General features: G+C 51.5%; 1 long non-coding RNA gene across 1 annotated transcript in view; it reads left to right on the top strand.

Annotated features, from left to right (window-relative positions):
- LOC130515790 (uncharacterized) overlaps nt 1-8,509 on the top strand; it is an 11,533-nt gene extending 3,024 nt beyond the window's left edge. Inside the window, exon 3 of the long non-coding RNA XR_008947262.1 lies at nt 7,602-8,509. This is a non-coding gene — a long non-coding RNA (uncharacterized LOC130515790). The remainder of the gene's footprint in view (nt 1-7,601) is intronic.
- The last annotated feature ends 4,317 nt before the right edge of the window (nt 8,510-12,826 follow it).

The raw sequence follows: 12,826 nt of genomic DNA, 5'->3' as shown, positions 1-12,826 counted from the left end.
AACATTCCAGCTCAGTGAGGTGAACTTCAGGGAGACCTTTGGGGGGGGGGGGGGGGGTCCATAAATGGCTTTTAATTCATTCAATGAAGGGCGAGGGCGAGAGTTTTAGCTCCAGTTAGAGTTACTTCCTGACGACTGCAGGAGATGAACGATCCTCAGATCATCACTAACGTGATTGGGAGGAGGAGCAGATCACAGCTTAAAATTAATTAATTAATTAATTAAAGATTTACTTTAAGTGGAGGCTGCAGTAAAAGTTTAATACGGCAGGAGCCGGATGATGGAGGTGTGTTAGCGTTCGTATCAACCAGGACCTCTTAATTAGGATGATGGTCTCCTGCTCTTAAACAGGTTTGGGTTGTTTTTAATACCTGGTGAGGCTGCTATCACATGACCCCCCCCCCCCCCACACACACACACACACACCACACACACCCCTTCTTGACTGTGCTTGTGTTGAGTTCAAGCTTTGTTATGAGCGTAGCATTTTTAAAGCGCTACAAGCTGGAACCTTTTTTGTCTGATGGTGCACAGCCAGAATGTAAAAGCACCTCCAGACACGTAGGGGGCAGTGTGACACGGAACAGTAGGAACAGTAGGACAATACTAACAGAGAACATCAAAGTGAGTATCTCTTTTATGTTTCTTGATGACGGGCTGGTTTGAACAGGAAAATGAACAGGAGCCATTGAGCTCATCAGACCAGATCCCTGCTAGCAACCACAGTCGGCGAGGTTTCACGGGTTCGATTAGACATCGCCAACGCTGCCGCGGAGTTCGTGCTGGTGGAAACTTCCAGGTGCGGCCGTGCGCGCGCTTAGAATAGGGTGGTAATTTCACGCGTGGTCAGACAGTTGCATTTTAGCTTTAGCCTGGAGTGTAGCAGGAACTCCTTAACTGTTCAATGACTTTAGCTTGAGGCAAGGTCCGCCTACACACACACACACCACACACACACACACCTATGAAATAACACCCATCTACTTGTTCTGCTTGCGCGCACACACACACACACACACACACACACACACACACACACCACACACACACACACACAGCCGTTGGTTGCTGTAAGGTGTATGTAGTTGCTTTCTGCCGGAAGGGAAGATCACTGCTTTGTCTGTTTGATGAAGCCGCGGCGTCCATCTCCTTCAAAGAACGCTGCGTTTATCTGATGTGAGGCGAACATGTCGATGGATTTGACGATTATGACGCCCACGGCGCTGAGCGAGAGGCGCCGGCGATGCCGCGCTGTAAAACAGGAGGAGGAAAAGAACATCAACAACTTGATTAAAGAACTTGAAAGGAGGGAAACGTCCTCTCATCTGCAGCTACCCGTTGGAATTCTTTAGCACTTTCCCGAGCCGTTACAGTCGCCGTCCTGTTTGACGGCTCTAATTGTTGTTGGCGTTTCAGTAAAGATTTCTTTGGAAAAAAGTGTTTTAAAACCATCTGATCCTTAAAATATACATTCATTTCCTCTTGCCTTTGATATCTGTTTATATTTCTCTCTCTTTGGCCTGTTTGCGGCGCGCTAGCAGCTGTTACTGTAGCATCTTCAAACATGCTAACTAGCTTAAAAACCAAACGGTTCCAGGTTCTTGCGTTTGTGCCCGTCGAGGCCTGTTGGACAGGAAATGCTCCTCACACTGTGATGGCGCCGCATTTGGTTCTGGACCCAAACGGTCGGACGTGCAGGTGCTCATTCAGGATCCATGCAAGTCGATCAAAGAGGTCCAATATCGCCTGTTATCGCCTGTTGCTCAGCCGGCTAATAACAATGTCTGACTGTAAATCCGGCCCGCCGTCACCGGCGCCGCACCTGTCAGTCACGCCGTCTTCCCAGCTCTGCGGGATAATCCGGCGCTCCTCCCGGAGGAGCCGGTGGAGGCGGCTGAAGCTGAACTCTGCAGCGCTTCGCTCTGTCCGGTGCTTCAGAACCACATCGTCACCACTCACACCGCCGTTCCAGGCTCGTAATACCGGACCTTTGGTTGCCCGTTAGTTTAAACTAAAATGCTCAGAAAGTATTTATACCTAACAAGAATGTGTCTTTAATAATGAGTCTAGAATTCCCTTTTAATTCCTCGGATTGATGGAATCCCCACAGTTTATGGTTCGGAACTTTGATATCCGATCCATTTCCTCCCAAACTGATGATCTCCACACAAACGGATGCAGAATTTATGACGATGTCAAACGCAAGAATCACACAAGTTGGCAAATTTTCCACTTTTGGGACTGTTTGTGGCGCCCGGCGCTCTGATTGGGCCGCTCTCTTCGGCGCTCCTGGAGCTGCCCGGTGGATTTAGCCGTGTCAGTATGTCATCGATTTGTTACAACTTAAAATAAAGGTCCAATTTGCATTGCAGCGCTGACGTGAGGTCGACGCCGCGGCGTCCGTCCGGAATCCAAAGCGCACATTCCAGTTAATTCCGCTTCCTGAGCCACTTCCTGTGCTTGACAAGCTGCTGCTGTACATCCGCTAAGCTGGAAAGACTGTGAGCGAGACTGTAGATGAGGCCAGAGCTGCTTAGCAAGAGATGGAGGAGCCCTTCTGATCTCCCAGGATTACCCAGAGTGTGTGTGTGTGTGTGTGTGTGTGTGCGTGTGTGTGTGTGTGTGTGTGTGGTGTGTGTATGTGTGTGTGTGTGTGGATGGCTTCAGATGGACTGTATATTAGAGGAGAATATTAAGAGTCTCCAGAGTTTCACCTTCCTTCCTGCTAAAGCGCAGCTGGCTAATGAGAGAGAGAGAGACAGATGTGCAGAGGGCGAGAGAGGAGGCGCTGGAAAACACAGACAGCCCGTCTCCCCTCCTCTGACGGCCGGTATTGACATGCAGGCCGTGTGTGGGGTGGTGTGTGTGTGTGTGTGTGTGTGTGTGTGTGTGTGCAGCAGTCGGCTGCTGGGTTAGTTAGAGGATAATTGCCAAACCGTTGGGACCTGAGCTCTGCCCGGCCTGTCAAAGCAGGCGTGACAAAACCTCCAATCAACCCTGCAGCAACCAGGAAGAGGGGAGGGGGAGGGAGGGGGGGAGGGAGGGAGGGAGAGAGGGAGAGGGAGGGAGAAGGAGGAAGGGAGAGAAAGGAGGAGAGAGGTGAGGAAGGAGGGAGGGTAGAGATGGGAGGGATTGAGGGGAGGAGGGAGAGGGGAGGAGGGAAGGGAGAGAGGGAGGGAGGGTAGAGAGGGGGAGACGCGGGATTCACGAGGGAGGCGACGGGAGCGAGGGATAGGGAGAGAGGGGGAGGGAGGAGGGGAGGAGGGAGGGCGGAGGGAAGAACGAGGAGCGGAGGGAAGACGGGAGACGAGAGAGAGGGGTAGGGAGGGAATGAGAGGGAACGAGGTGGAGGGAGGGAGAAGGAGGGAGAGAGGGAGGGAGGGGAGAGAGGGGGGAGGGGGAGGAAGATGAGGGCGGGAGGGAGGGAGGAGACGAGAGGGAGGGAGGGGAGAGAGGGAGAGGGAGGGAGGGAGGGAGAGAGGGAGAGGGAGGGAGAAGGAGGGAGGGAGAGAGGGAGGGAGAGGTGAGGAAGAGGAGGGAATGAGAGGTGAGGGAGAGAGAGGGAGGGAGAGGTGAGGAGGGAGAGGTGAGGAGGGAGGGAGGAGGGGAGGGAGAGGGAGGGAGGGAGAGAGGGGGGGGAGGGAGGGGGAGGAGGAGGGGGAGGGAGAGAGGGGGAGGGAGAGAGGTGAGGAGGGAGGGGGAGGAGAGGAGGGAGGGAGAGAGACGGGGGAGGGAGGGGAGAGGGGAGAGGGAGGGAGAAGAGGGAGAGGAGGAGAGGGAGGGAGGGGAGAGAGGGAGAGAGGGGGGAGGGGGAGGAAGAGAGGGGGAGGGGAGAGAGAGAGGAGGGAGGGAGGGGAGAGAGGGGGAGGGAGAGGTGAGGAGGGAGGGAGGGGAGGGAGGGAGAGAGGAGGAGGGGAGGTTAGGAGGGAGGGGGAAGGAGAGGGAGAGAGGGAGGGAGGGAGAGAGGGAGAGAGGGGGAGTTAGAGGGAGGGAGAGAGCAGCATCCATCCATCACTGACTGACGACAAGCCTCAAAATAAAGCTACACACACACTCAGCACTTTCCTGTGGTTATGATTGTAGTGCCGCTAGGCTAATGTTTAGAAGAAACAAACTATCTCCGACACTCTCCGTCTATCTCTCTTACCTCCATCTATTCATCCTACCTCTCTGCCTCAATTCCTCTCCCTCGCTCTCTACCCCCTCCCCCACCCTCTATTTTACATTGGTGGTCTACATACATTAACACACACACAGTTTTGGCTGCCACCCACTCTCAGGGGTTATGCTGATGCTGGGATTCCTCCACACTGCTGTAGGGCACAAACCTCAGGAAGGGGGGGGGAGAGGTGGGGGAGAGAGAAGGGGGGGAGAGAGAGGGGGGGAGACGAGAGAGAGAAGAGGGGAGAAGAGAGGAGGGAGAGAGAGGGGGGAGAGGGGGAGAGAGAGAGAGAGGGAGGGGGGGAGGAGGGAGAAAGAGGAAGGGAGAGAGACGAGGGAAGAGGAAAAGGAGGGAGAGGCGGGGGAGGAGAGGGAGAGGAGAGGACAGGAAAGAGAGAGGGGAGGAGGGAGGAAGGAGAGAGAGAGGAGGGAGAGGAGGGGGAGAGAGGAGAGGGAGAGAGGAGGGGGGGGAGGAGAGAGGGGAGGAGGGGAGAGGAGGAGAAGGAGGGGGGAGAGGGGTGAAGGTGTGATTGCCCCCACAGGTGACCCCAGGAGAACTCTGATCTGAAAAGGCTTCATAAATACCAACTACACACCTGAATCGTGTGGACCAAGTTTCTGATTTCAAAGCAACGGTGTTGCAGGCGCACCTGTGCACGCCTACGGCGCAGGCGCACCTGTGCACGTAGGCGTGCGCCGACAAACTGGGAACTTTGCGCAAATCGCAGTGTTTCTGTCAAACTGGGAAGCTGACGATGGCGTGTGTGTGGACGGAGGTCACCTTTGCCAACTTTCTTCCCCGGGAGTGTGTGTTCACAGTGTGTGTTCACAGTGTGTGTTCAGTTTGTGTTCAGTGTGTGTTCAGTGTGTGTGTTCAGTGTGTGTGTGCTGAGGGGATCCAGGGTGAATACAGAGTGGTGACACACTGGGAATAAGCTGTCAGATGAAACACTCAACACTACTGAGAGACACGAAAGACAGCCGGAGAGAGAGAGAGAGAGTGTGTGTGTGTGTGTGTGTGTGTGTGTGTGTGTTCAAACCCTGAATATTCTTCCATGTGTCCATAGGTGCGTCCTGTTCGTCTCCTGTGTGAGTTTCTGCGCACCTCTGCCCATGTGTATAGAGGAGTGTGTGTGTGTGTATGTGTGTGTGTGTGTGTTGTGTGTGGGGTGTGCATGTATGCAGAGGACCATAATATACATTCTGGTAGCAAAGTGAGGACATTTTTCTGGTCTCCACAACTTCAAAGGACGGTTTGAGGGTTAGTAATGGATGTTTATGAACGTCTTCACAAAGATAGAAGAACAGGTGTGGAGGTGGACACGGCCCCTCTCTGACCCCCTCAGTGGGGGGGCTTTATTCAGCAGGGTGAACGTTAAAGACGTGTGCACGTTCTCAGGGAGAAGATCGAACACACGTTAATGTTCTCCCGTTCAGTTCCTGCTAAATATGAAAATAATGCGAAAAGACTTAAGAAAAACCCTTAACTGCCTTAAGGAGTTTTTAAGGGGAAACGTGGAGTCTTTTAGGGGAACGTGGAGTCTTTAAGGGGAACGTGGAGTCTTTTAAAGGGAAACGTGGAGTCTTTTAAGGGGGAATGTGGAGTCTTTTAAGGGGAACGTGGAGTCTTTTAAGGGGAACGTGGAGTCTTTTAAGGGGGAACGTGGAGGAGTCTTTTAAGGGGAACGTGGAGTCTTTTAGGGGGGGAAGTGGAAGTCTTTTAAGGGGGGAATGTGGAGTCTTTAAAGGGAAACGTGGAGTCTTTAAGGGGGAATGTGGAGTCTTTTAAGGGGGAATGTGGAGTCTTTAAAGGGAAACGTTGGATTAAGGGAAGGTGGAGTCTTTTAAGGGGGAATGTGGAGTCTTTTAAGGGGGGAATGTGGAGTCTTTTAAAGGGGGAACATGGAGTCTTTAAGGGAAACGTGGAGTCTTTTAAGGGGGAACGTGGAGTCTTTTAAGGGGGAACGTGGAGTCTTTTAAGGGGAACGTGGAGTCTTTAAGGGGAACGTGGAGTCTTTAAGGGGGGAATGTGGAGTCTTTTAAAGGGAAAATGGAGTCTTTTAAGGGGGAACGGGAACGTGGAACGGAGTCTTTTAAGGGGGAACGTGGAGTCTTTTAAGGGGGGAACGTGGAGTCTTTTAAGGGGGAATGTGTCGACTAGATGCTCGGAACGCTGTGAACGACCCCTCTGAAATGAGGAAAGGCTTCTTTTTTCCTGCCTTCCTGCACCAGGTGAGCGGAGCGTGAGTCGGGAGGCGGATGGTCGTTATGGGCGCTGGGATGTGAGCGAGAGTATGCTAATGGATTCCAGAAACAAGTGTCCCCCAGGTGAAAACAGGGGGGAACATGGAATCAAATCTGAGCCAACATCCTGAGACGGTTCCTGTTGATAAACTCATATCATTAAATATGAATCGCCAGCGTCGCTCCCTGATGCTCCGGGCCTGCAGCGCTTTCAAACCCACACGTTTCCCCCAAATCATCAAATCTGACAACAAAGGAAAATTCAAATACACTCCATTAATGGCTTAAACGCACACACACGCACACGCACGCACGCACGCAAACACAACAAAACACAACCACCTCGATCTGAGTCTTCTGTATTCATCTTGTGACGCACATGCAAACACACACACACACACACACACGTGCACACCAAACCTTGTATGATCAATGCACTTCAAAAAAGTGAGGCAATTTAAATAAAAAGAAGGAAGTTGGTCGGACAAAGTTAGGAAGAGAAAGAAGGATGAGAGAGTGAAGAAAAAGCAGGAAGAGAAAAAGAGAAGGAGGGCAAGAAAGGAAGAAAAAAGATACAAAAAACAAGAGAAAAAAGAGAAAAGAAGGAAAAAAAGGGGGAGAGAACAAAAAAAAAAAGAAAAAGAGGAAAAGAAAGGAGCGAGGAAAGAAAGAAAGAGAGAAAGAAAAAGACGAGAGAAAGAGAGACGAAGAAAGAGGAGGAGAGAAGAAGAGAAAAGGAAGAAAGAGAAAGAGAAAAAAGAGAGAGAAAGGAGAGCACGAAGGAGAGAGAAAGAAAGAGAGAGGGAGAAGGAACGAGGTACAGAGAGAGGAGAAAAAGAAGAAAAAAGAGGAAAAAGGAAGTGAGAGAAAGAGGGGCAAAAGAGAGAATCAAAGAACGAGAAACAGAACTAAGAAAAGGACGGAGAGAAAGCAAGTAGATGCTCAATTAAAGTCCCTATCCCCATTCTCTCCACATTCTTGGATCCTAAGTTTCTCTCTTCCTCCCTCTCTCTCCCCCTCTCTCTCCCCCATTCCTTCTCTCCCTCCTCTCTATATTAATAATTCCCCCTGTCTCTCCACCACACTGAGTTGGAGGTTTTTCCCTTCAGACAAAGTTTCTAGAAGTTTCTATAAATTAATAAGAGTGTGTTCTCTGTGAAGCCGGCAGCTTTGAACCCGGCGTATTGATCTTGCAGGTGAGTCGGCCGCGCCGGATAAGCACTTCAAACAGAATCCAGCGTCGGTGTGAAGAGGCTGGCCCAGCCCGGAACAATGCCCACATTACCCCTCCATGTGACCGGTCCAATCTGGAGATGGAGCGAGCGGGACGGACAGGAAGTAGCTTCACGTGATCCTTGTCTGGGGGTGTGATGTGAGGAGGTGTTGAAGCAGAGAGCAGCTGTAATCCGGCTCCTCCTCTGCTGGGAACCTGATGCAGCCGCAGCCTGTTTGGGGGGGTACATGAGAACATGAGAACCCACACACCAACGGCATGTTCACTCACCCTTTTCAACGCGGTGTTCCGAACATCAAAAGCTAAAACGCTTTATTGTGTGATTCAAGTGGAGCTTCTGATAAATCAACAGGCTAAAGTTCTGCACATGAGCGCGAGCATGAGCGAGCCGAGAAGAAACAAAAGGTCAAGAAGACGAGAAAAAGGTGAAAAATGAGAAAGTTCGGCTCTGCAGACAACAAGGCTCGAATCGTGTCGCTGCACCACGCACGTGCGCGCGTGCGCGCACGCCTACGCGACTACGTGGGAATTAGGCAGCCTGTGTAAATGCTGATTAGCGATTAGCGGGTCGTGAGGCTGACGGCGGATCCGATCAGCATTTGCTCTGTGTGTGAGCTTTAGGGAACAAATCCCAACATTAACCCGGCTCTCATCTGCCTGGCGGAGCGCTAGCAGCAGCCTGGCAGCCATGGGCCCAACATCCAGCAACAACCGCAGCTCAAGCGTGCGAATCCTCCTCTGACGGCGCCTCATTGTTGTCTCATTGCAAATCAAAGCCACATTTGATCATTACAGAGCCTTTAATGCTCCAACGCCACTGTTGATGGGCGGTGACATGTGAGACTTCAGAAAATAAAAAGTTTGTCATCATCTGCTCGACAAAAATGTCATTTACATCGTGGCCCTAGAGGCGCGAGGATGTGGATTCCTATAGTTCTAAAAACGGCGAGCCCCCCTGAACAGGAATAACTGGAGCAAAATGTTCCTTTTAAGAACTGAGGGGCCTCACAGAGGAGCGCTGACACGGAATTGTTCTGGCTTTGGCGTTCGCTGGCACGGCTGAACACATCAGCGGGGGCCTGGGGTCACCCGGGGCTCGTTCCCGCCGGGACGGGTCAGCTCATCAGGTGATTCTCACTGAAGTACAGAAGCTCGGCAGGGAGGAGCAGCTCTGCAAAGTTCTGAGCTTCTCGGGCAGGTTAGACATCATTAATTTGGTTCCACTTCAGCAGATGTTCCCTAAAGTGTTCCCTTCAGAAGTGCTTCATAGCTCCAGCTGTTCTATTAATACTGTTGGCGTTAATCATTTTAATTGATGTTTTCTTGATGCCTTTTGTGCTTTGCCGTCTATATATTTAACTCATTTTAATTTTTAAGATGTGGAACCTCATCCTCTGTGACTCTCACCAGTTTGATAGGACAAGATTTATAAACACTTTGTGTTTCATGCTGATATTCCAGGCGTTTAAGAATGTTTTTAGTCATCGCCCTTTATGGACATGACTCCTACATTCGCTTCCAACCCCATATAACAAAATCTTTATTTTATTTTGTTGTATTTGGGTGAAATGTGCTCCTGTGTTCAGGAGACTGCGGGGCTGAGAGGCCCTCCTCTCATTGGTGGTGGCACCTGTCAATCTTCTGAACAAGCCCCGCCCACTCTGGCTAGGCCTAACTGAGGCAGTGGAGCTGCTGTCAGCCGCTCATCACGCAGTCTTTTTCATGTCTGCCTCTTTTCTCTCTGTGTGAGAACAAGAAAAGACCGATTCCTGTGTATTGCAGTTTGATTCTCTTGTGCACACACACACACACACACACACACACACACACACACACACACACCTGTGCTGTGTGCCAAGAGGGCAGCATCAAAGAGACTCTAGCTGTGGGCATGAGGAGCCCGGAGACCAGTGAGGGCCTGTGGAGTGAAGCCCGGCCTGCAGAGGCAGCTTGAAAGTCAACTGGCCACAGGGAGCCTGGAGATGGAGGCACGTGTGGAGCAGGAGAACAAGGTGGGCCCGGGGAGCCAGGTGGAGCAGCAGTGTACCGGCCCAAAAAGACGTGCTGAAGGTGGTCTCGGAGAGCGCGGTGGGCTCGAGAAGGTGAACGTAGAGCTGGAGGTTGGACCTGCGAGGGTTGTGACAGGAGGGTTCGGCCTCCGCGATGATGATGTGAAACGCTGCCGTTCGTGTCGGCGACGCGTTCGCTTCATTTCCTGTCTCACCTTCATGTTTCAATGACCAGGCGGAGAGGGAAACCAGCAACGGCGCGCCTCCTCCGCGAGATGATGTCCATCTTGTTATTGGCCACGAGGAAGAGGAGGGCTGAGGAGCCACAGGCGGCGGTGGGAGGCGGGCAGTGGAACAGGAGGAGGTGGTGGGAGGTGGGCAGGAGAACACAGGACTGCCGCTGTTGCCTCTGAGGCAGAGACCGGCTCCTCGCTCTCATCTGCCTGTCAGAGTCCTCCGCCGGGCTGTCAATCACCCTGACGGACAGCTGCCGGCTGGTGGAGGCGAGAGGATCGGGGGGGAGCGACTGCTACCTGTGATTCCGCCACGGCGCCGACTCCTGCCGCCGTTGCGTCATCGTGCAGGTACCCAACACGTGGCTTCGCAGATGTCGACGTTTTCATTCATCCGTTAAAACTAAAGTTCCCTGAACTCCTCGTGACTTTGTTTCAGTTTGTCAAATGTCAAAATGGTTGAATAAGCCCCGCCCACCTGGGCCGTCAATTCAGTTCAGTTCGAATTCAGTTACGCTTTCAAATCAAATGAAACAATCAATGAATCAGAAACACACAGATTTCGGACGAAGGCATCAATGAAACTGTTAAAACAACTCATCATTTCTGAATATACACAGGAAGTGTGTGTTCGTCGTCCTGTAGATAAAATCAGATTTATGTGTGATCTCATCATCAGATTTATGTTGATGTGTGAATTTGATGTCTGTGTATATATGAAAATACTGTAAACATGTGAGCGATAGCAGCAAATATTGTGTTTAAAGTCCACCTTTCACTGTGTGTGTGTGTGTGTGTGTGGTGTGTGTGTGTGTGTGTGGTGTGTGTGTGTGTGTGTGTGTGTGTGTGTGTGTGTGTGTGTGTGTGTGTGTGTGTGTGTGTGCAGGATCAGTATTCTAATGAGGACAGACAAAAGAAGTCTGTAGCTGAGAGCCAGTTGGACAGAGAGGAGCATCAGAGGCAGGAAGCAGCAGAGGGGAGGGAGCTAGTTGGGGTGAGGGAGGGTTCAGGCTGGTGGCAGCCAGCGCCTCAGGCAGGGTTTTTGGGGTCAGCTCCCCCCACACCCCCAGACGGTCACACCGGCCCCCCCTGGGCACCGAGGAGGGGGACACCAGGGCCATGCCGGCTGAGGGAGGGGCTCTCAATTAGGGCAATGTTCGAAATTTTAGCCTGCCGCTTTGGAAGAGGAAGCCACCTGATACAGATCAACGTCAGAGATACCCCCAACACACACACACACAACACACACACACACACACACACGCACACACACACACACACGCACGCACGCACGCACACACACACACACACCACACACACACACACACACACACACACACACGCACACGCACACACACACCGAGGAGACTGATTGAATTTTAAAGGCGAGACAATTATCCTCCTTAAGTAACATCATTTTATTTAACCTTTGAGCCAATTTCCCTCTCAATGTCAATCTGCTCCTTTAAATCTTTAATTAAAATCAAGCTGCAGGAAAATTCAGGTCGATGTTGGTTGAGTTTAAAGCTAAAGCGAAATATCCAAAAAAGAAAACGGTCCTTCAATGAGACGCGTCTATAAATAAATGTAACCAGAGTGCACCAGTATTTCTGGGGACGTGGACGAGTCCATCGGTGTGTGTGTCCATCAGTGTGTCTCCATCAGTGTGTGTCCATCGGTGTGTGTGTCCATCAATGTGTCTCCATCAGTGTGTATCCATCGGTGTGTGTGTCCATCAGTGTGTGTCCATCGATGTGTCTCCATCGGTGTGTGTATCCATCGGTGTGTGTCCATCGGTGTGTGTCCATCAGTGTGTATCCATCGTTGTGTATCCATCAGTGTGTATCCATCGGTGTGTGTCCATCGGTTGTGTGTCCATCAGTGTGTATCCATCGGTGTGTGTCCATCGGTGTGTATCCATCGGTGTGTGTCCATCGGTGTGTGTGTCCATCAGTGTGTATCCATCGTGTGTGTCCATCAGTGTGTGTCCATCGGTGTGTATCCATCGGTGTGTGTGTGTCCATCGGTGTGTGTCCATCGTGTGTGTCCATCGGTGTGTATCCATCGGTTGTGTGTCCATCGGTGTGTGTGTCCATCGGTGTGTGTCCATCGGTGTGTGTGTCCATCGATGTGTCTCCATCGGTGTGTGTCCATCAGTGTGTGTCCATCAGTGTGTGTCCATCGGTGTGTCTCCATCAGTGTGTGTCCATCGGTGTGTGTCCATCGGTGTGTGCGACACATCTTCCTCAGTCTGATGCTCAACAGCAACAACTACACAGCATCGAGCTATTCTGCCAATGTGGCGTCCGAGGTGTTGTTGTTTGCTGTTGTTGTTTGCTGTTGTTGTTTGCTGCTGTTGTTTGCTGCTGTTGTTTGCTGCTGTTGTTTGCTGCTGCTGTTGTTTGCTGTTGTTGTTTGCTGCTGTTGTTTGCTGCTGTTGTTGTTTGCTGTTGTTGTTTGCTGCTGTTGTTTGCTGTTGTTGTTTGCTGCTGTTGTTTGCTGCTGTTGTTGTTTGCTGCTGTTGTTGTTGCTGTTGTTGTTGCTTGCTGTTGTGGTTTGTTGTGGTGGTGGTATGTTTGTTATCGGCGAGCTTCACTCACTTCCTGGTGTGAATAATTAGTAGCAGCATTAGCATGATTAGCATCCCTGCTGTGGGCCCACAATACTCACAGGACCCCCCCAGGTCCATGCAGACACCAGCGGCCCTGTTTTGATGCCGGACCCCCCCCACATTCCTCACTGGCCTCGGTGTTGCAGGAGATTCCCTGTAATTAATTGGTTCTTCTGGGGGTCAAGTGGTTTCATCTCATTTCAGTGGCTGTACATCAAGCCGCCGTGTCTGCACCTGTTTCCTGCTCTGAGCAGCTGCCAACTGGGCCTGCCAAAACACTATTGATCTCATCAGATCACGCACACATGCACGCACGCACATGCACGGACCTTCG

This window comes from Takifugu flavidus, chromosome 19, assembly GCF_003711565.1.
Source record: "Takifugu flavidus isolate HTHZ2018 chromosome 19, ASM371156v2, whole genome shotgun sequence".
In the NCBI taxonomy this organism is placed as follows: Eukaryota; Metazoa; Chordata; class Actinopteri; order Tetraodontiformes; family Tetraodontidae; genus Takifugu; species Takifugu flavidus.
This window is presented reverse-complemented; position numbering and strand designations above follow the sequence as displayed.